Consider the following 24,550-nt stretch of genomic DNA (forward strand, 5'->3'; position numbering starts at 1 on the left):
TATGAAAACATTGTGAGTGTGTATGTGTGTGTGTGTCTGTATGTATCTTTAGTTCTTCTCCTAGTGCTCAATTCTAAAAGGCAAATAATCCTGGGAAGATCATCATACAACACTTTTGACACTAAATAGTAAAGGGAAAATAAAATAAGATCAGCTTTCTGAGCCAGGCAAAGGAAATGGAAGCAGATGCCTTGAACAAAAGGGAAGGGAGGTGGTCTTTGGTGCTGAAGAATAAAGTTTTTCTACCTCAACATTGCCCAGATCAGTATCTGCAGATAATAAATAATGTGTTAAATTGGAGTCTTATGCTTGGCAATATAAGAATCCATTCTGAAAATAGAACTAAAAATGTAGGAAATTTGCAATTATATAGAACAGGGGAAAAATATTCTTTTTCATTTTCTTTTCCATTATGGTTTATTACAGGATATTGAATATAGTTCCCTGTGCTATACATTAGGACCTTGTTGTTTATCAATATTATATATAGCATTTTGTATCTGCTAATCCCAAACTCCTAATTTATCCCTCCCCCCACCCTCCTTTCCCCTTTGGTAACCATAAGTTTGTTTTCTATGTCCGTGAGTCTGTTTCTGTTTTGTAAATGAGTTCATTTGTATCATATTTTAGATCCCGCATATAAGTGATATCATATGATATTTGTCTTTCTCTGTCTTCACTTAGTATGATAAACTCTAGGTCTTTCCATGTTGCTGCAAAAGGCATTATTTCATTCTTTATGACTGAGTAGTATTCCATTGTATATATGTACCACATCTTCTTTATCCATTCCTCTGTTGATGGACATTTAGGTTGTATCCATGTCTTGGCTATTGTGAACAGTGCTGCTATGAACATTAGGGTGCATGTGTCTTTTCAAATTAGAGTTTTCTCTCGATATATGCCCAGGAGTGGGATTGCTGGGTCATATGGTGGTTCTATTTTTAGTTTTTTAAGGAACCTCCATACTGTTCTCCACAGTGGCTGCACCAATTTACATTCTCACCAACAATGTAGGAGGGTTCCCTTTCCTCCACACCCTCTCCAGCATTTCTTATTTGTAGACTTTTTAATGAGGGCCATTCTGACTGGTGTGAGGTGATACCTCATTGTAGCTTTGGTTTGCATTTCTCTAATAATTAGCAATGTTGAGCATCTTTTCATGTGCTTTTTGGACATCTGTATGTCTTCTTTGGAGAAATGTCTATTTAGCTCTTCTGCCCATTTTTTGATTGGGTTGTTTTCTTGTTATTGAGTTGTATGAGCTGTTTGTATATTTTGGAAATTAAGCTCTTCTTGGCCACATCATTAGCAAATATTTTCTCCCGTTCTGTAAGTTGTCTTTTTGTTTTCTTTGTGGTTTCCAAAAATATCTAACTTTTAATTAAGGTTTAATGGGACCAAATAATCAAAGCTAAAAATACTTCCATAAAAGAAGACAGTTCATAATGGCCATTGCTGCAATGACCACTCTTAAGTCCACACCATGTTTCCAACCAGACTTTGGCTTAATGGGATGCTTTACATGTGACATCTCAATGCTTTAATGAAAAAAGTAAAACATAGTATCAAAATTAAACAACCCCATTTAACAAGTAACTTTTTCCCTTGGTCTCACTGACAGCAATTTTGATTTTCAGAAGCAGTTCTTTGATAAAAATCTACATATCACTGCCATGACATTGAAGAGAATAAATAAACATCCTATGGGTTTCAAAGATTAGTTTGAAAGATTTGAGAATAATTCTCAAAGTATTGCTGGAAGCCACTCTGAGAAGGCAGAATTAATAGTGGTGAAAAGACTAGTGATCCCTAAGTTTTCATTTTAACGTGCAACAAATATACTCTTTGAAAGGAAGAAAAATTAAAATTAGAGAGGATACAGGAGAGAAAAGAGGGGGGGAGAGGAGGAGGGAGGAGAAGAAAGAGTGGGAGAGGGAAAGTGAGGGAGGGAAAGAGAGAAAGAGAGAGAGAGAGAGACCCCCAATGGCTTTACAAAAAAAGAAAAGTTTAGTTAAAAATAGACTGATTCTTTCTTAATATGTAGCACTATGAACCATCTCTGCTTGCTTTCAATAGCTTTGTTTCCTTTATATCAATAACTATTTGAGGCAATATTCCAGTAGGCAGTCCTAAATCACAGAAATAGATGTCATGGGAATTCCCTGGCGGCCCAGTGATTAGGACTTGGCACTCTCACTGCCAGGGCCCAGGTTTGAACCCTGGTCGGGGAACTAAGATCCTGAAAGCCACAAAACCCCCCCCCCAAAAAAGATGTCATAATATAAGGATGAGTTTCACAGTACCTTCTTACATATTTGTATAGTGCAATGAAGGAGATGTAGATCATTAACTCTAATAACTGAAACTATTGCTATTATTAAAATACTTTCCCACTTAATTCCAAAAAGATTTAAATTGATAGGGGATCAGCTTCCTTAACCATTAAAAAAACTTGGAAATTTCCTTTCTGATAATTTTGGTTGACAAGATTTTAATGAAACTTCATCCTGTCACTGAATAAAATTGCTTCAACATTATTTTCAAGGCTTATTATATCAGCAGCATACATCATGTGACTGATAGTGTTTATCACACTTCCATGAGTACATATATGTTATACGGGATCACATAATCCACATTCACAAGATATCATATAATCTCTCTCAGGATAGTCTAATTTTTTATTCACTTTTACTCAGCTTGGAACTAGTCCATTTCAAATGGTTTTATAGATGCGAAATACCAGAAGAGTAAGTCACAAAGCAATGAAATATTTTCTTGCTGCCAAAAAAAAAAAAAAAATCAGAAAACAAACAAGTCTCTCTGAAAGGCAAGTTGTTTATTCATTATTAGTATTTTCAATATCATAATTAGTTGTCAGTTAAAGCTCTTTTGGGGGAAAATGAAGATAGTTATTTACATTTTGAAGAGTGCTTTACAACTTAACAGAATGCTATGTATCTATTACCTCATTTAGGCTTATTAACAATTATGTGAAATAGACTGGACAGGAATTATTATCCCTATTATATATATAAAGAAAGTGAAGTTCAGAGAAGATAGTTCAGAGAGATATTATTAAGTTCAGAGAGATATTATTCCTAGGTCACTTGCCTAATATGTGACAGATGGAAGCAGGACTCAGCTTTTCTAACTCAAGGTCAGTGCTTATTTCCTACTACACTGTGTAGTCATGGAGTGAAAAAAACATGGCCCATAAAAGGTTATTTTCTTTTTCCAATAGTTTAGTTCCATCAGTGAATTTTATTCTAAAAGTTCAGGTGCAATGAGTGCCACCTTGTATGTGCCATAATATACGAGGAATCGATTTCAGAAACTGTATTCGGCATGGAACAAAAGTTCAGGATATTGTTAAATTTATTGCCCTCCACCTCAAACAAAACCCTTTCCCTACTTCAGAGCACAACATTCATGCGATTATCCAATCACTATGTACTAGATCAAGGCTATTTTTCTAAAAGGCTAATAGAAAACACAACTGAATGGTTCCCTGAAATTGGAAGCTCTAACCACAATTGCTTTATTCATAGGATTGCAATATCTAGCAAATAAAAATACAGAATGTTCAGTTAAATTTTAATTTCAAATAAGGGATAATTTTTAAAATACAAGTATGCCCTAAATATTGCATGGGCCACCCTTATACTAAAAAATTACTTATTTATCTGAAATTCAAATCTAACTGGGTGTATTTTACCTAGCAACCCTACTGAATTCAGTCACTGCCATTTCACATAGACTGGATTTAGTAAATTTATCCTCTTTCTTTGATGGGTGTCTATAGAAGCATGGCCTTCAAGTGAGTCATTGTTCCAGTCCACGTGTGTTATATTTAGAGTTTTAGCAGTATCATCCTTGGTCCTAGAAATCTGGTAGTCTCTAATTATCAAGTAGACTAGAGTAAGGGTGTAGTGGAATAGGCACGGGCTTAAGTAAGACAGATTTGGATCTCATTTCTTATTTGAGATTTTCCAATGGATAGCTCTGTGACCTTCCATGAGATATTTAATTTCTCTGAGCCTCAGCTGCTTCTTCTATAAATTACCTACCTCAAAGCTAATACAGTAGTTTGATGATTATGAGAGACTGTGACTACACATTGCTTAGCATCATGCTTCTCCTCAGTAGACACCCAAAATATTAGGTAAAAAAAACCAAAACAGTTTCATGTGGACAGGTAACTGGGCTATCCATATCTGACTTGATACACAGATATTAATATGTAAGTTAAGATCTGTCGTGTCTATTTTATCAGTGAGTACAGTCTACATGGAAATGAATAGTCATTATTGTAAATACTAGATAACTTAGAAATTACCCATTTAGCATTATAGACACCAATATTATCAGTCTGCCATTATTACTTGGTCAAGCGGTTAGATTGTTTAAAAGTCTAAGGATATTAAGATGAAATAATTTATATGTCAAACATATAGATCTTTGGAAACAAATGATACTATGAGTACGTTATTGCTAACAAGTATTCCTGGACATGTCTAGCTCATCTACCTATATTTGGGTAATTCCTTGATTGTCAGATTTGTGGCCATTTGAAATCAGTCTATTGAAGGAGCAAAGGGAGATAATTTGTAGTCAGTAGGCTCTGAAGACTGAGATTTAAACAATTCTCAGAGTGAAAATGGATGAGGGAAGGAAACATCCTCGACATCTAGAGGACTTAGCAAAAGAGAGTTTGGGGGAAAAGTAGTGATCATGTTTTGAGATGTTAACAGCTATCAACTTAAACACATTCACAGGTGAAACAGTGTTCCAGGTGGAGCAGTGAAGTGGAACTTAGGTTTAAGTTTGTCAAGTTCACTTGGGTAAAAAGGCTTTTTATTGGGAGAATGAAGGCCAAGGCTTGAAGCTTTGATCAATTATCTTTTGCAGGCTTCTAGGACATTCTATTCCTCTGGTTTTAAGAAGAGCAGGGGCTGAAGATGATCACAGAGTCAATAGGTGCCCTAGCATTCTATTCAGTCTAGCATTCTATTCAGGTTTTAATCATAGAAAGGTATCATGAGGCAGAGAGACATAACTTGAGAAACAACCACCCTTCTAAAAATCTCCACTAAAGATGATTTCAGCCATATCTAGGTTCTTCTTATTAAAGATGACTATTTAAAAGAGTTGAAACGTCATATACAAAAGTATAATTCTTTTGAATCTCTGTTTTTCAGGTCACTTTATCCTAAAGACAGGCCATAAAAGAAATTTCAAAAGCTTAGTTATAGTCATGCAATTGTATCTCCTATTGTTTTGTCTCAAAGGATGTTTCAAACAACATGGCTCTTCTCTTGTATAAAACCTGTCGTACTATCATTACAGAATCCTTCTATGTTAATTTTTTTCTCTCACTTCCTTCTCCATCTGTGCTGTGGACTTCTTAGAAAAACTGTCTGAATCAGCCAGATGTATGTATATATATCTATACCTATATCTATATATCTATATCTATATAGATATAGATATATAGATATAGCACTTGATATATCTATATCTATAGATCTATAACTCTATATCTATAGATATATATAGATATAGATATATAGATATAGATATAGATATATATCAAATGCCATGATTTTTAGTTCTTGCTTATCCTCACAGACACACTGAATATCTTTTGAAAAAAGAGAATGAATTGTTTCAGCTATTATGGCTGAAGTTCTCCTGACTCACCTAGATAAGGTGATTAACTATTACTAAGCACCTAAATAAACCTCACAGAGAAGTAAACTTCACCTAGGGAAGCCTCTTTGAAGGTTCAGGAAAAATCTTTGAAGAGCTAACCACAGGAAAAATGTATGACACATGGTTTCCACTGATTAGATCTTGAATTGGCCTTTCCTCACCCTCTGCAGTATATTTTATATTCCCCATTTTACAGTGATAAATAAAAGAGTAAGGGGGGAATAACCAAGAAGAAATAGAAAATATGAACAGACTAATATCAGTAATAAAAGTGACTTAGTAATAAAACAACTCCCAACAAACAAAAGTCCAGGACCAGGTGGCTTCACAGGTGAATTCTACCAAACATTTAGAGAAGAGTTAACAACTATCCTTCTCAAACAATTCTGAAAAATTGCAGAGGAAGGAATGCTTTCAAACTCACCCTTTGAGGCAAGCATCACCCTGATACCAAAACCAGACAATGATATCGCAAAAAAAGAAAATTACAAACCAATATCAGTCATGAACATAGATGCAAAAACCCTCAACAAAATATTAGCAAACCGAATTCAACAATACATTAAAGGGATCACTCACCATGATCAAGTGGGATTTATCCCAAGGATGCAATGATGGTTCAACATCTGCAAATCAGTCAATGTGACACACCACATTAACAAATTGAAGAATAAAAATCATATGATCATCTCAATGAATGTAGAAAAAGTTCTTGACAAAACTCAACATCTATTTATGATAAAAACTCTTATCAAAGTGCATATAGAGGGAACATACATCAACATAATAGAGGCCATATATGACAAGCCCACAGATAACATCATACTCAACAGTTAAAAGCTGAAATTATTTCCTCTAAGATCAGGAACAAGACAAGGATGCCACTCTCACCACTTTTATTCAACATACAATTGGAAGTTCTAGCCACAGCAATCAGACAAGAAAAAGAAATAAAAGGAATCCAAATTGGAAAGGAAGAAATAAAACTGTCACTGTTTGCAGATGACATGGTACTAGAGAAAATCCTAAAGACACCACCAAAAAACTACTAGAACTCATCAGTGAATTCGGTAAAGTTGCAGGATACAAAATTAATATACAGAAATCTGTCTCATTTCTATACACTTAATAATGGACTATCAGAAAGAGAAATTGGGAAAAACAATCCCATTTACAATAGCATCAAAAAGAATAAAAACCCTAGGAATAAATCTAACTGAGGAGATAAAAGACCTGTACTTAGAAAACCATAAGACACTGTGAAAGAAAGTGAAGATGACACAAACAGATGGAAGGACATACCATGTTCGTGGATTAAAATAATTAATTTTGTTAAAGTGACAAACTACCCAAGGCAATCTACAAATTCAGTGCGATCCCCATCAAAATATCAATGGCATTTTTCACATAACTAGAACAAATAATTTGAAAATTTGTATGGAAACATAAAAGACCCTGAATAGTCAAAACAATCTTGAGAAAGAGGAACAGAGCTGGAGGCATCACACTCCCTCATTTAAAACCATACTACAAAGCTACAGTAATCAAAACAGCATGGTACTGGCATAAAATTAGGCACATAGATCAGTGGTGCAGAATAAAGAGCCCAGAAATAAGCCCATACACTTATGTTCAATTAATTTATGACAAAAGACACAAGAATATACAATGGGGAAAAGACAGACACTTCAATAAATGGTGTTGGGAAACCTGTACAGCTACATGTAAAAGAATCAAACTGGACTATTCTTTCACACCATGCACAAAAATAAATTCAAAATAGATTAAAGACAAATGTAAGACATGAAACCATAAAACTTCTAGAAGAAAACATAGGAAGTACACACTTTGACATTGGTGTTAGTAATATTTTTTTGGATATGTCTCCTCAGGCAAGGGAAACAAAAGCAAAAATAAACAAATGGGGCAACATCAACTAAAAAGCTTTTGCATAGCAAAGGAAACTGTCAATAAAACAAAAAGACCACCTACTGAAGGGGAGGAGATATTTGCAAATGATATATCCAATAAGGGGTTGGTTAATATCCAAAATATACAAAGAACTCATACAACTTACCATCAAAAAACCAAACAACCTAATTAAAAAGTGGGCAGAGGATCTGAATAAACACTTTTCTGTAGAGGACATACAGATGGCCAAAAGGCACAGGAAAAGATGCTCAACATCACTAATCATCAAGGAATGCAAATCAAAACCACAGTGAGTATCAGCTCTCACCTACCAAAATGGCTATTATGAAAAAAAAAAAAAAAAAAACTGAAAACAAATGACAAGTGTTGGCAAACATGTGGAGAAAAGGGAACCACAGTGCTCTGTTGGTGGGAATGTAAATGGGTAGAACTACTATGGAAAACAGTATGCAGGTTCCTCAAAAAAATTAAAAATAGTACCATATGATCCAGCAATTCTACTCCTGGTATTTATCTGAAGAAAATGAAAACACTAATTTGAAAAGATATATGCAACTCTATGTTCATTGTAGCATTATTTACAGTAGCCAAGATATGACAGCAACCTCTGTGCCCATCAACAGATGGATGGATAAAGAAGTTGTGGTGTATATGTGTGTGTGTGTATACACACACATAAATATACACACAAACACATATATATACACACACAATACAATATATCTTAGCCATAAAAAAGAATGAAATCATGCCATTTGCAGCAACATGGATGGACCTAGAGGGTATTATGCTAAGGGAAATAAGACAAATACTGTATGATTTCATTCATATGTGAAATCTAAAAAATAAAACAAATGAACAAACATAAGAAAACAGAAACAGAGTTATAGATACAGAGAACTAACAGGTGGATTTGGGACAGTGGCACACTTTCCTCATCACCATTATCTAGACTTTTTGAGATCACACTCTTTTTCTCCCCCATAAAAACACCCACTTACTTTCTTATTTCAATGGTCTGCAGATCCCCAGTTCACTCACCTTCATCTCTTTAGCTCCAGTCTCACTGTCAGTCTCAAACACTAACTGTCATAATTCTTGGAGATTTAAAAATTCACCTAGAAGATCGTTCCAATAAATTGGCCTCTCAGTTTCTGGACATCCTTTCCTCCCATAATCTGTTCCTCCAAACTACCTCAGTCACTTAATCCCATAGTCACACCTTTGACCTTAGATTTAAAATAACTGAAATTACTCCATAATTTTAATTTCAAACATTCCAATTTTTAACCACCACTTATCTTTCCAGCCAACTTCCTCTGCTACCTTGACTCTAACAGTCTTTCCATTGAACTAAGGCCCACAAACCTTGATCCTAACCCTTTTCACTGGCTATCACCCCCTTGATATCTGGCCTTCACTCATGATGCAGCTTAAGTTCCAAAGTCAATTAGTGTAATGAATCTTGTGCATATACCGTCCTATGCCTCCCCTTACCTCCCATGCCTCTCTTTCTCACTTCATTTTATTCAGATCATGAGACTAAAGCCTTGGTGAAATCAAATTCTCCAGCTGCTTATTATACTTGCAACCCCTGCAGCTGAACATGGCTGTAGAAAACACACAATCGTACTGAATGGTCTCACATTTAATTCATGACTATTAACCTCAAGTAAGCCTTTAATGCTGAATGGGTATCATGCCATATTTCCCCTAGCACATTCACTCTCCAACATTTCTAGCTGACTATTCTATACTTGCTCTGTTTTCTTAAACCTTTAGTGCCTCTTCTCCCATCTTCATGCTCAGATGATGACCTTGCTTCCTATTCCACTGAGAAAAAAATAACCAGGTGAGAACTTCCATCTATTCTCACCACCACATTTACCTACCTACCAGTATCTCTACCCATATATTCTACTTTTCTATTTCTATGAATGGACTGCCCATGCTCCAAGCCTATGCCTCTTCCTGTGAATAAGTCCCTGTCTTCACTCCACCATTCAAGGACATTGTTCCAGATATTCTTCTCTTTTATTATGAAATTTTTGTTCTTTATTGAATAATTCCTATGGGTACGGAAACCGTTACTTCTCCCACTACACACACAAGAAATCTCTGACCCAATTTCCCCTCTAGATACCAGGCTACATCTCTTTTTTCCTTTATAGAAAAAAAAAAAAACATTGAAAGAGTTGTCTAAGATCCCATATAGAGTATCATGTCACCTGCATATAGTGACAACTTTACCTCTTCCCTTCAAATTTGGATACCTTTTATTTCTTTTTCTTGTCTGATTGTGGTGTCTAGGCTAGGACTTCCAATACTATGTTGAATAGAAGTGCTGAGAATGGGCATCCTTGTCGTGTTCCAAATTTTAGCGGGAAGGCTTTCCGCTTTTCACCATTGAGTATTATGTTGCCAGTGGGTTTGTCATAAACAGCTTTTATTATGTTGAGATATGGTCTATGATCCTGTAAACACCCATCAGATAATGTCACTCCTCTTCTCAAAAACCTCTAATGGCTTTCCATAGTAAATCAAAGTTCTTACTGTGACAACCAAAACTACACAAGCTGTCCTTCTTTTCCTCTGACATTACCTCCTACTACTCTTCCCTAGTTCTCTCCAGAGTGAACCTCCTTTCTGTTCCTTGAATATATCTCATATGCTCTTGACTCAAGGGCCTTCATACTTATAATTACTTCTATCTGGGATGCCCTTCCTGCAGACTGCAGCATGGCTCATGCCCTCACTTCACCTCAATGCCCATATGTCTCTGGGGCAGTGAGGCCTTCCTTGACCACCACATCCAAAATGAAAAATTTATCACATTATTTCAAATTCTTATTATTTGCTTATTTATTTCCTCAACCCTTTTCATACTCTAACACATTATATTTTATTTATTTATCCTGCTTAGTGTAGGTTTTTCCAAGCAGAATGTAAGCACCATGCATTCAGAGACTTTTGTCTGCTTTTTTTATATTATTGTTAATGTTTCCCTGAGTCTGGAACAGTGCCTGGGACATGGCACTGATTTGTTGACTAAAGGAATTAATGTATGTATTCTTTTATTACTCTGTATTTCCTTTCTTCTATTCTCTCTGTTTCTATTCAAAGAATGCCACTTATAGTGATCTTGAAACTTGTGAATCTATGTTCTATGTCTATTAACTTTTCTCTTATATTTCCTTTTGTTCCAATGGCCTGAATTCCAGGAGAATTACCTGCCTCAAGTTTCTGGGTCACTGATGCACTGATTTACTCCTGCTTTCCTATTTGCAAGTTCTTTGATTTTTTAAAAAAAAATATTGATAATACTATTTTTAAAAACTTAAATTCTGTATCTCTAATGTGATTTGCTCTTATCCATTTCCAGAAATTACAGACCATCATAGAAATTTTGTTTTAGAAGTTCTACCTCTAATTTCAGAATATTTCACATATGTATAAACTAAATTTCCACATTAATTAATATTGAAGAATGAATCATCTTTTAACAATAATGCACTTGCTGTAAGTGAAGCTGAAAGACTAGAGGGTCAAGACACTGAAATAACACCTTTGCATAAAGAGATTCAAGAGCTATTTCAACTTTCCTTGAACACAAAGAGGAAGAATTTCAGACAGAAGGAGTTTTTAGTTGATGTTATTTTCTCTAAAGGAGAATAGGGAATAAAAGAAATTTGTATCTTTAAAAACTTTGGACCTTGGTGCTATCATGGGGTTTAGATGAACCTGAGATCAAAAATGAAAAGGGTTGAGGTCAGCCAATGGTAGGTTCCTTTCAAACAAAGAATTCTAATCTTAAAATTACCAGGTTCCAAAAAGAAAAGTTCCATTATATAAGTTGGAAGGGAAATCAAAAGCATCACATCTGTGACAGCATAGGTCAACAAAAGATAAAGACTCACAACTTTAAACAAAATTTCAAAACCAGCAAGAACAAATTTGGGTTTAAAATCTAGAACTAATCTGACAATTGACATCAATGGGGAGGAAGAAACATTTCTTTCCACTCTGATATTTTATTAGATTCTTATAAAATGAGCTCACTTATCCTTTAAATATACTTCTCTAATACGATTTAGTTCCCCAAGCTTTTACTGTGGCATTTTATCTTTCTTATACAGCCTCAAAGGGGAAACTAGAGTTAATATTGACTTTGAATATTAAATATGTATATTTCATTTTAAAAATTTTTCTATTTTTCCTTACTGAGATAATCATCACTCATTTTGTCATTGATAAATCATAAGAAATTATAATAAATGTGTATAAATCAAATTGCATTTAATATTAACATATGCAAGTTGACACTGACCATGAAAGTTTGCATAATTAGCTCATGCTAATATTTCTAAATTATCCACAGCTGATATTCTCCAAAATTGTATTCAAGAAACAAATATAATTTAATAATGTTAATTTAATGACTGTCTGTACTAAGTGGGTTTTTTCCCTCTACTTTTATTTGTTTCTCTTTTTTCTTTACATGGCATGGACCCAAACTATGACTTTCTAAAGTAAATCATGATAACTATCTCTGGTTCATAGAGAACATTACAAACAATGGAAAAAAATTCTAGGAAATAACTCATTCATCAAAAAGCATTTCTATATTCAGAGGAATTCCAACTGACCCACTTTTTTAAACATTTCACGAGATAGATTGAGCTAGCCCACCACCACCTTGGTCATGAAAAATCAGCAGTGTAAGAAATGGCTCTAGAAAACTGGTTTTCCTGTTTGTTACAAAAGGGGAGAATGAACAGATGACAATCAGAGAACTAACGTGCAGGGAAAAGAGCAAAAAACATAAGCATTCTCATTTTCTCTCTCTTCCAAATGTAAACCATGTTTTGTTTTTTTTTAATAACTATGACTAGTACTCCCAATATATTTCCTCTAAAGAAAAGGCAATGATCATTATGAGGTACACTGTAGCTCCACAGATGGTGGGAATTTAAATTCTGAGAACAAAGACACTGGATTACCAGCATCAAATTCTTTACTTGCTGTGCCCACACTAATAGAAGTTGTGTGAATTGTTTTGCTACAGGATTAACAGTGATAAAACCAATAATAGCAATATCAGTAGTATTTAAGATTTACTGAGCTTCTCCTATGTATAAAACATGCTGCTCAGCAGGCTCAGCACTTTAGAAAAATAATTTTACTTAATCTGTACAATAGCTCTATAAGGTAGAAAATATCATCTGCATTTTATAAATGGAAAAAAAAAAAAACACCAAAAATCTGAGACTCATGTGGGTTAAGTAACTTACCCGGATTTTACAAGATTGAAAAAAAGAGGTTGTTTCAGGGGGTAGGAGAGACGAGTTTCTGAAATGCCACACCTTATAATTTTGGCAAACACATGAAAACTTTTCAGAATTCATCACTATGTTTAAGGGAAAATCCCTGGGGATTCTGCAAGGGTGTCATGGTATACTCCTGTGACACATGTAGCTAGGATAGAAGATGATGCCAATATTTTTGTTAAGAAATTAGATATGCACTATAGATGTAACACTACTGAATCAGCACAGTGTTCATAGTTTTAACCAGTATTCTTCTAGTTGAAGAAGAAAACGGCCACTCAATGGAGAAGACTTTTGTATGGTAGGAACAATGGTCTGTAGAGTGTATCTTCACAAAGTCCTCTCCTGCTACAACCCCCGGTTCAGTCCCTCATTACTTCATGTCTGGGTGACCATAATTATCTCCTTACTGGTCTTTGCCAACTGTATCTTCCTTTCTGATGTATCCTATACACTGTCACAAACTTAATCTTCCTGAAGTATTATACAAATGTAATTACATCACTCCCCTGTCCAAAAACTTCAGTGATTGTCCCACTACCTAGAAATAAGGGAAAAGAGCATGATTTTCAAAGCCATTCACTATATAAGTCTCAATCTATTTTTCCAGCCTTAGCTCAAACTTTTCCTGTGTTTTATGTCATAGAACATTTGTTTGTGTCTTTCTTATAGTTTTTGTAACATTCTGCTGTGTATTTATCTGTATACTCCTTGAATTTTCATTTTATAGATATTTATTGAGTGCTTACTATTGCCATGCACTCTACTTGGTGTTTGGTGATACATTGGTGAGCAAAATAGAAATGGCAATTGTCTTATAAGTTTCTTGATGGAAAAGCCTGTATGTATCCATTATATCACTCTCTGAAACACAGTGACTTCCACATAGAATGTGCTCGAAAAGAACAGAGGTTGCCTGAGACTAAGAACGGAGGAGGGATGTGAACTGACTGCAAAGGGACAAAAAGAAACATTTAGGGTTAATTGAAATAAATATTCTACATCTTGACTTGGCTGCTGGTTACATGAGTGTATATATTCCTTAAAAGCAATCAAACACTTAATGGTAAGTGCATTTTATTGTATGCAAATTATACCTCAATAAAGTTGATTTATAAAGTAAAAAATAACCATTGAATTGAATGAATGCAAGGGAAGCAATTATTTGAAAAGTGAAGATAGTGGTTACTTTGAGGAGAAGGAAGGATGAAGTTGATATTGGGATGCGGCACATGAAAAGGCTCATGGGGCAGTTGCCAATGTTTTATTTCTTGAAGCAGGTGGTGGTTATACACCTGCTCCCCTCACAATAATTCATTAAACTATACATTTGTTTTGTGTGGTTCTCCTGTGTTTTATGTTATGATCAAAGGATGAAATTTTGAATTGAGAGAGATTAATTCTCATTATTAATTGAAGGCCACCAATCAAGTTGAAACACTGAACCATACAGTCATAGAATATTAGAACTGAAAAGAACTTAAGTGATTAATTTGTCCAACCTGTTCATTTCACAAATGAGTGCCCTGAGAACCTGAGAAGGTAGTTTTCCTAAAGTCACACAGTGAGTTAGTCCCAGCTCTGGGAATATGTTTATTGATTTTCTGTACCGTACTCTTAAGCTAGTAGAGGCAATAGAACAATACTTGCTTTCCACTAAAGGTACTTCAGCTACTTGACAATTCATGACAGCATACCCTATTGTTTAGTTAAGTTGGTAGCACATTGTTCATTTAGAACTTGGGAAAAAGAAGATGTCTAAGGATTTCAATAAAGCTTGCAAAGATAGTGGCACTGGTAATTTCTGTTTTGTTAAATATAAATGACTACTGCAGAGCTTCGGTGACTTCAAAGACTATCTTCTTCCACAGGGAAACTCCACTAGGAGTTGAAGACAGACAACAATTTGGAGGACTATTGCTTTGAACTTGAACTAATGATTAAAGTTGCAAAATGTCATGCTGATTACCCACAGTCAAAAACTTTAATATTCACTACATAAAGAGATTGGGATATTTCTGTTGATTGCTAATGTTTATTATTACCCTCAAAGGCCACCAATATATTTCAGTCAAGTATGAGACATGGTTATATCCACTTCAGCTGAGATTGTGAAATATGCATCCATTTTTACCCATGCTGCGATGTTGCGGTCAATAGTTTTAGAGTATACTTTCAATTTTTATGAGATCTTTCTTTCCAATCTGATTTTTCCCCAGCTTTAGAATATATTGCCAGGAAGCAGTGATACAGGTCTGTGTTTGAACTACAAAGCATAACGTTTAACAGAAATTTAAATTGAAATAAAAATGTTCTATACCTTAATTTTGAAAACTAATAAAATTACTATTTTAAGAATTAAATGAGATTTAAATGAGATTACCTAGTAAATTAAATTAATACAATCATAACTAATATATTTATAAATAAATTAAATAATTATAATTGAGCACTTTTTAAAGCAATCAGCCTAGGGTATAAATAAATAACTAGAAATCTCTTTTATTTTATATCAATCATACTTAAATCTAACTAACAATGCATCTCCAAACTTTAATTAAAATACTTTTTTCTAGTATACTCTGAAACCGGGGACTAGTACATCACTCCATATCAGGCCAGTTCGGGGTGGTGGGGGAGCGAATATTGGCTGGATTCTTGTAGCAGGGTAATTTATTACAATAGATTTTCTTTTTTTTACAGGCTGCATAGAGTTCCCTAGCATCTATTTGATCATTTATATTCCAGTTCCAATAAATAGCAAAATCCACTATAGAAATCTGAGCTCCTTTTGGTAACCATGAACACATATGTTCAAAACAGGCAAAATAAAATAATGCAGAGAACAATCTGTATTCTAAGATCACCATGTCCATGAATGCTGCACTGACTCTTCAACCTTTTGGAATATTGGCCCTTCATCTAGCTAAACCTTCAGTAGGTACCTGCTCTTTCCTGCCTTATCTAAACATTCTGGATTTGTGGTTCAGTAGTTATTAGAGTAGTTCAGAATCCCACATGGCACATTCTGGTTATCTCTGTTCAACTCATGTAAGTCTGTCACCAAAATGTCCTCCCTTTTCATTTTTGTTTTTCCTCTAATTTCAGATTTCAACTTTCCATCTGTTATGGGTTGAACTGGCTCCCCCACAAAGAGCTGAAGTCCTAAGCCCCCAATACCTGTGCATGTGACCTTACATGCAAATAAGGTCCTTGCAGCTGATCAAGTTCAGATGAGATCAATAGGGTGGGTTCTAATCCAATATGACTATGTCCTTGTAAAAAGGGTAAATTTGGACACAGAGGCAGATGTGCACAGAGGTAAGATGATATGAAGAGACAGAGACGTAGGGGAAATGCTATGTGAAGATGAAGACAGAGATTGGAGTGATGCCAGAAAACCAGAATCTAGGAGACAGGCATGGAACAGATTCTCCCTAACAACCCTCAGAAGGAACCAACCCTGCTGACACTTTGATTTTGGATTTCTAACCTCCAGAACTGTGAGACAATAAATTTCTGTTGTGAGTTTTGGGTACTTTTTTAAAGCAGCCCTAGGAAACAAATACACTATCTTTTCCCAAGGCACAAATGTAACAAAAGCTATACAGTATTTCTATCTTGAGAAATTAAAAAGCAAAAAACCAAAACAACAACAACCAAAAAAAAAAAACCCTCAATCAATCAGAAAGAGGTGAATATCCAACTAAGTCCTAAAGAAAAGCAAAATCCCTTCCCTGTCAGTCATCTAGCTAGGATTTTAGGGATGATGTTTTATATAGGAACAATTTAATTTAATAATGCCGTGTAAAAGATTTGTCACCTGCTACTTTTTTAACAGACTCAGTAAGAAAATTCTTCATAAATTTTTTTTTTTAATTTATTTTTGGCTGCATCGGGTCTTAGTTGTGGCACGTGGGGTCTTTCGTTGTGGCATGCGGGCTTCTCTCTAGCTGTGGTGTGCGGGTTTTCTCTCTCTAGTTGTGGTGCACAGGTTCCTTAGTTTGTGGCACACGGGCTCTAGTTAAGGCACGCAAGCTCAGTAGTTGTGGCACACGGGCTTAGTTGCCCCACGGCATGTGGGATCCTACTTCCCCAACCAGGGATCGAACCTATGCCCCCTGCATTGTAAGGCGGATTCTTTACCCCTGGACCACCAGTGAAGTCCCATAGACTTTTTTTTTAAAGTGTGTGTTTCTTAAATAAAGCATAACTGGAATTTGAACATATATATATATATATATATATTATACATGTGGACATGCACAAAGAAACATACAGTGTAATTCAACAAAGGCATGCTCAATTTTGTTATTTTTATGTTCCAATTCATGAAGGCAACATTGTTATTACCACCAAAATATTACTTTCATCCTAAGAGACCTGATAAGTATTTAAATAACAAAGATCATTTTTTACTTCTGCTTCAAACATAAAGATATCTTGAGAAAAACTCCAATCCTCTACTTAGCGTTGCCGATGGAGACCTGGTCCAAGGCCAAGGCAGAGATGAGACTGTAATTTCTCTTTGTTTAGGTTGTGGTCTTCCATCTGGTTAAATCACTTTGGTGGTTCTTCATATGTAAAAGTCCATAGAGAATTATTTTGAGGATGTACAAATTCTTCCTCTTTTTATGAAAATACAACATTCACATGCTGATTAAGGTCTTCAACACTTTTAAGATCTGAGAGCTACATGAGAAAACTGAGTTGCTGCAAGATTCCTGGTGATTTTAGTGGGCGTTGCACAAGTGAAATGGACGGTCAGGAATCTGCCCTAATTAGTAAGCATTCTGGCCTGGCTGCAACTTAGTTATGCCACTGTTAAACTGTGCCCAGTAAATTGAGCTATCTTCTATCCTCTGAAGAAATTAGTGTTACATTTTGGGTTATGCTGAATGTCAACTGGTAATATTTAATAGGCAGAGAGACTTCTAAAATATCTTTCAGTGGTTAAAAACAAACATATTTCCTATTTTGGAGCTCATTTTTTCTTAGACAAGAAACAAAGCAAAAGGAACTAGTGATGTTTGTTTTAAAGTTATCACTGAAGATCACTGAGAGACTTTAAAGAAATATTCCTTCAAATATTCATAACTTATAAAAAGGATGAAATATTTGGGTAATGATAAGGTATTGCAGGGGTTCAGAACAGGCCTCCCCAGGATGTGAGAGTTTGGCATGAGGGTTGAGTTTAAAGGCAACTGAGGCCCTGTGGGTTTAAGAGAAACTATTGCCCCTCCCTAACTACCTAGAAAAATTTAAATTGGGGATTTTTCCCAGAAAAAGAATTATTACCAGAGAGAAAGTTTATCTAAGTGGCCCCATCTGTATGGCAGGGCAAACATCTAACCACCAAACATCTGTTCTTATTGAAACTGAGCAGGAACCTGTGGGGCTCCAGGGTACAAATCCTTTCTGTGTCCCCTGTTTCTTGTTTGTAGGAAATAGGCTTTATTCAGCCTCCATGACCTTCCCTGAGCTCCAAATGGCAGGTTCAAACAGTTGCTAATCAGGGAAGGGAGGGGATGCAGAGACAAGGGAGGGGCAGCCAAGAAACAATAGTGCAGCCTTGGGGCACGGTCCTGGTTCTGCCTCAAGGGATACACATAACAATATCTTTAAGTTCTTTACAGAACTAAAACCCCCAACAAATGGAAGATGTTAGCATTCTTCATTCCAGAGAAGACCACCTGAGGCCAGATTAAAGGAGCCAGAGAAGCTCATCAAGAGATTACCTGAGACTAGATTAAAGGAGTGCAGGCTCTGCACACACCCTAATCCTTATCAGCAACCCCACCCTTGAACCATTGCTATACAACTCCTCACCAAATCGTCCTGGATTGGGATACACAGTTTTTGAGGCAGGAGCCTGCCATGTCCCCCTTTGCCTGGCAAAGCAATAAAGCCATTCTTTTCAACTTCACCCAAAACTCTGTCTCCAAGATTTGATTAGGCACTGGTGCACAGAGGCTGAGTTTTCAGCATCATTGGTTTTCAAGAAAAATTTAGTCAGGTAAAGTACCTGTCCATCTTTTTGCATAAGATGTTCCTACCCCTCTTTAAGTACTGTCAGGAGAGTAGAGCCCTAATCTTCTCATGTATTTAGAATTATGACATATTGGTATTTTAAGAGTAAACTTACAAATGAAGAAATTGAGGACCTGAAGGGACATATTCAAAGCCATATATTAGCTAATGGCAGAACCCGAACCTACGTAGCTTGGGGCTCTCACCAGAATGAATAAGCTTTACTAATACATTGCTTTAACTTCAAATTTCATTTCTTTTCAATAATAAAAAACTAAAAATAGAAGATGAAAAAAATGTTGGTGGCTTATATTGTGTTCAGATACTATCATTATATCAAGGTCAGAATAATATTCAAATTCTGATTAATTTCATTACAGTCTTACAATAAAAGCATATTTAATCTCCTCAGTAAGCGTCCACATTTTAATATCTAGTTCTGTTATAAGGTTAACAGAGGCATGATCACTTATAGAAATAGTACATATTGTATACTTCATTATTTCAACTTCTAAGGAATTAGATCAAAAACAAAAATCTCTCCTTGGATTAGACTGAAACCCAGAAAATTATAATGGCTTCGTTTGGTGCACTTGATGATTTTAAATATATTCTAATCCTGAACATTTTTCCACATATATATTAACAAATGTATGAAATACAATAAAATTAATTAAAACGGGTATATTATCCAGACAGGTTAACAAGTTTTTCATTACTGAAATACTGGGCCTCTGTGTTTGCAATGTAAGTGCAGTTCCAAATAAGCCTCTCACTCTTTGTGTTACATGTAAACGATATTTCATAGTTAGATGCTCATTTGGCATCACTCAGGTATATTTTTAAATGATATTAAATCAAGATTCTGCACCTATTATTTGTTTAGCATGCATTTAGCCCTGTCTCATTCTCACCAGGGGTTCTGTCTCTGGATGATCATAAATGTTCATTATCCCTTCTATAAAGTGAGTTTTCGCATAATGATTATGTTTAACGTTCTCTCCCTTCCTCCCTCTTCAGCATATTAGGATCGTGACATGTGACTTTTAGTTTTGTATAAAGCAAACTATTGGAGTGATTAATGGCACAACATTGGAAGTTTTGTAGTGTGCAAACAGAAATCTTTTCTTTTGGTATGTGAGCCCGCTTTTTTTACACAATTTTTGGTTCTTCAGCTTTTCACAGCATGAGTTTTAAACATTAACAGACCCCTTTACACAGAAGGGCTCAGATGTCTATGTATCCCGCCCCTTTTCTCCCTTTCTATTGTATAGAGGCTTCTAAGATAGTTAGCCATTTACCCAAGCAGTCAAAGGCTATGCATTGGCCAAAAGTATGGACTGGCTTCTTCTGGATAACATGCTTGGGCAAGGTTGCTACATGGAGGGTCTCACAACAGTACATTAGGTTAAAGCCTTATTGGCTCAGAAAAACCAAGGACTTGTCTTCCCAAGATTACACATGCCAGATCTATAGATTGAGAATCAAGCTGAAGAGGAATCATCCAATTCCATCACTCCTCAGAGGTATTCCAAGAACCGGAAAACCTTCCAAATTAACAACAAAAAATGCACTCACCACAGTATTAGGGTTATTTTATTTTAATGCTTTGAGAAATGGGAACCATGTGTCTTGTATATGGCAACATTTAACTATCATAAATATGAAATTAACCAAAGTACTCAGGTTACTCCAAGTTCACTGTTTATTTCACTTTCCCTACCTTCAAAATATTGCTAATATTATCCTCAATACTCCCTAACATCCCAGACTATACAAAATCTAGAAAATGTTTCCTCCATTTCTGAAACATAGGAAAATTTAAAAGGTGGTAGAATGCCTTCCACTCAGAAAACACTCAGTTGATATGTATTGACTAAGCAAATGATTTACTGAGATACAGAGCAAGTCAGCATTAGAATTTAGAATTAGGGGTTCTTTCATCTTATTGAGTACCATCAATTCATTAGCTGAATAGCTGAATAGGGAAGAAAAGTATGTAAACAAACAAAAGAAATATTTGCACATCCTATGCAACAGACTGTTATGAATAGTCTACTAAATGGCAAGCACTTGGGATTCTAACTGAGAAAGAGAAATGTTACCTGCCCTATGGAATCATAGGCTAATGCCAATGTCTGTGTTTAACGAAGATTCATAAAATAATTCATTACAATAGTGAGGAGTATTTGCAGCAACATGGATGGATCTAGAGATTATCATACTAAGTGAAGAGAAAGACAAATACCATATGATTCCACCTTTATGTGGAATCTAAAATATGACACAAATGAACTTATCTACGAAACAGACTCACAGACATAGAGAACAGAGTTGTGGTTGCCAAGGGGGAGGGGAGGTAGGGGAGGGATGGAGTGGGAGTTTGGGACTAGAAAATGCAAACTATTATATATAGAATGGATAAACAACAAGGTCCTACTGCACAGCACAGGGAACTATATTCAATATCCTGTGATAAACTATAATGGAAAAGAATATGAAAAAGAATATGTATATATATGTATGTATAACTGAATCACTCTGCTGTACAGCAGAAATTAACACAACATTGTAAATTAACTATACTTGAATAAAATAAGTTTTTTAAAAATAGTGAGGAGTATTTTAAAGGGACAGCACAATGTGATACTTGTTATATTTGATATTAGTAGAAGGTAGAGTAGTGGCACACACCAAGTGGAACTAACTTTACTAAAAAGGTTACTTGACCTGGTTTATGAAGGATGTGTAGGAGTTTACAAGGTGGAGGTTAATAGTATGAAAAACAGGGGACCCAGCATTTACAAAGGTACAAAGAAGCTCCTTCTAATTCGGAACAGTTCCCCCTTCCACTTTTTAAATAAAAAGCTACAATGTTATTTTGTTTGCTTGTTTGTTTTAGAATTATTCTTGTAATGCCTAGAGTTTCTATCAACTTTTTAAAAAGTTAGATAAATGTGCAGTCTAGCATTACCTCTTCTATTCCATTACAGTTAATGACATCCAAGAGAAACATAGCAAAAGGGACAAAGAAATGGTTTGTCAGTAATAACTCAGAACAGAAACTACAAGGAAAGCTCAAACAAACAAACAAAAAAAACAGGAACAAACAGCTAGATATGTGTTTACTCTGCAGGAGGCCAAGGTGTAAAAATGCTGGAGAGAGAAATTCACATGTATAAAAACAGCTAGAGCCACAAACATCTGGAGGCACTGTGAGAAAAAAGAGAAAACAATGTCTGACCTAAAAATAGCTCACGATATGATGTACTAATTTCGAAATTAATTGTTGCATGTCTAGCTTCTCAAGGCACTATGCTAGGAAATCTGTCAGCCCTTGGTCACAGTACCTGCCATCAGGAAATGTGCAATCTAGCTGAAAAGCTAGAGCAAAAATATAATCAACTACAGTCTACAGTGTAAGAATATGAGAATTATAGAAAGAAAAGGACAAACGAATGTTCTCAGGTTCAAAGGAGAAAGAAAGAAAATCAAATCAAAGGAATCAGGAAAGAATCCTTGAAGGAAATAGCATCTGGGTTGAACTTTGAGTAATGAGTAGGATCTCAAAAGGCAGATACAAAGGGAGGGCATTTGAGTCAAAAGAGCAAGAACAAAGGCCTGCAGGTGATACTGACCAGATATCGGAATGTTCAGATAACAGAGTCCATTTTGCCTGAGTATGAAATATGGACAGGAGACAAAACTGAAAAGGTAGGTTGAGACTACGTTGAAGAGGTGAGAAAAGTTTTATTTTGATAGTCAATGAGAAACACTCATTTTAAAAAAATTTATTTTACTGAAGTATAGTTGATTTACAATATTGTGTTAATTTCTACTGTACAGCAAAGTGATTCAGTTGTACATATATATACACATATTCTTTTTTATATTATTTTCCATTATGATTTATCACAGGATATTGAATATAGTTCTCTGTGCTATACAGTAGGACCTTCTTGTTTATCTATCCTCTATATAATAGTTTGAGTCTGCTAAACTTCCAATCCTTTCCTCCCCCACCCCCCTCCCCCTTGGCAACCACAAGTCTGTTCTCCATGTCTGTGAGTCTGTTTCGGGAGAAACACAATTTTTTAAAGGAGGGGAGTGATGCAATGGAGCCATACCTGGGGAATGTTAGTCTCAAAGAGCTTTTAGTCTGAGACACAGTCTGCCTCTCTGTCCTCACGATTTGTCAATCAACAATAGACACAACTACACGAACAATTCTTCACTTTGCAGTGATAGGAGCCATTGTTCTTGAGTTCATGAAACTGCTGCTATCAGGATGAGGTAAGTTGAATGATACAGACTGATTTCAATATTTCCTGCCCCACTCTCCCACTGGAGAGAGTGGCAAACTTGTGTCTCTAAAGGTCCACTGGGAAGGGAATATGCAAAATCACCCCAAAGAGAGACAGGGTGGAGAGAAGTGCTTGGAGAGATAGGTGGGTGAAATAGCTGATCCTGGGTCTATGAGAGAGTCTCCAAGACTGGAAAATGACTGTGCTTTTTGTGGTCCCCAAAGAGCTGAGACATATGCTTTTAAGCCCTGAGAGTTGATAGGGAAGAGATGCAACCTCAGGTGAGTTCCATCTAGAGAACGAATACACTAGACCTTCCATCCCAGTCCCAAACCCTGTGCCCAAGTCAGTCAGAGAAGAAGCAGTACCACAACCCCCAGTGGAAAACGAAGGCTTGGGACATTCATGCACCAAGTCACTGAGGGACTTTCTCAAACTCTGGATTGCATAACACCCCAAAGCCTTCCCACAACCCTTGGTGGGAAGTGAGATCCCATAATGAGTGACATTAAATCCCTCCCATGGCCCCCATAAGAGGGACTTCATGTCAGATTTAATTTGGTTTAGAAAATAATGGGATATTTCTTGCACCCAGAAATATATGGGATATATCTTGTGAGAGTAAAATTAATGCCTGATGCACTAGCAAGAAAGTATCTCTGGCTCTGATCTAGAAAACCTGAGTTTTAACAGGTGGCATTAAATTCCTTAAAAGAACAATTCATTATTGGCTATGATAGTAAATTACACTGGTATTTGCATGCTTTGCTGAGTGTAATGAGCCCTTTTCGTATAAAAACAAGTTTGATAATTCCATTCTCACAACGGCAGGTACCTATAACAAAAAATACAGCTTTCTGACAGAAGCAATAGACAGAGGATTCTACCCAGTTGACAGTTTTTTTTCCCCTGAATATGTCAGAAGAAAGTACAAAATTATTCTTGACTCATCCTACATGATCAGATAAAACTTGTATTTCTTCTGAATTTCCACATACTCCCACTCCTTCCACACTTGCAATCAGGGACCACCACTAAAGAAAAGCATACATATAAACACACACATGCACACACACACACTCACTCACACAAACACATATACATTTTAGAGGATTCTTATCTCATATTTGACTTAATAGTGGAACTTGCTGCCCTATCATTTCAGCATTGGCAAGAAGCCAATCATTAGCTCAGCCCTACAGCATCCCTAGGTTCCTTGGTTAATGAAAATTACCAGCA

Source organism: Balaenoptera physalus, assembly GCF_965194825.1.
Source record: "Balaenoptera physalus genome assembly, chromosome: X".
Lineage (NCBI taxonomy): Eukaryota > Metazoa > Chordata > Mammalia > Artiodactyla > Balaenopteridae > Balaenoptera > Balaenoptera physalus.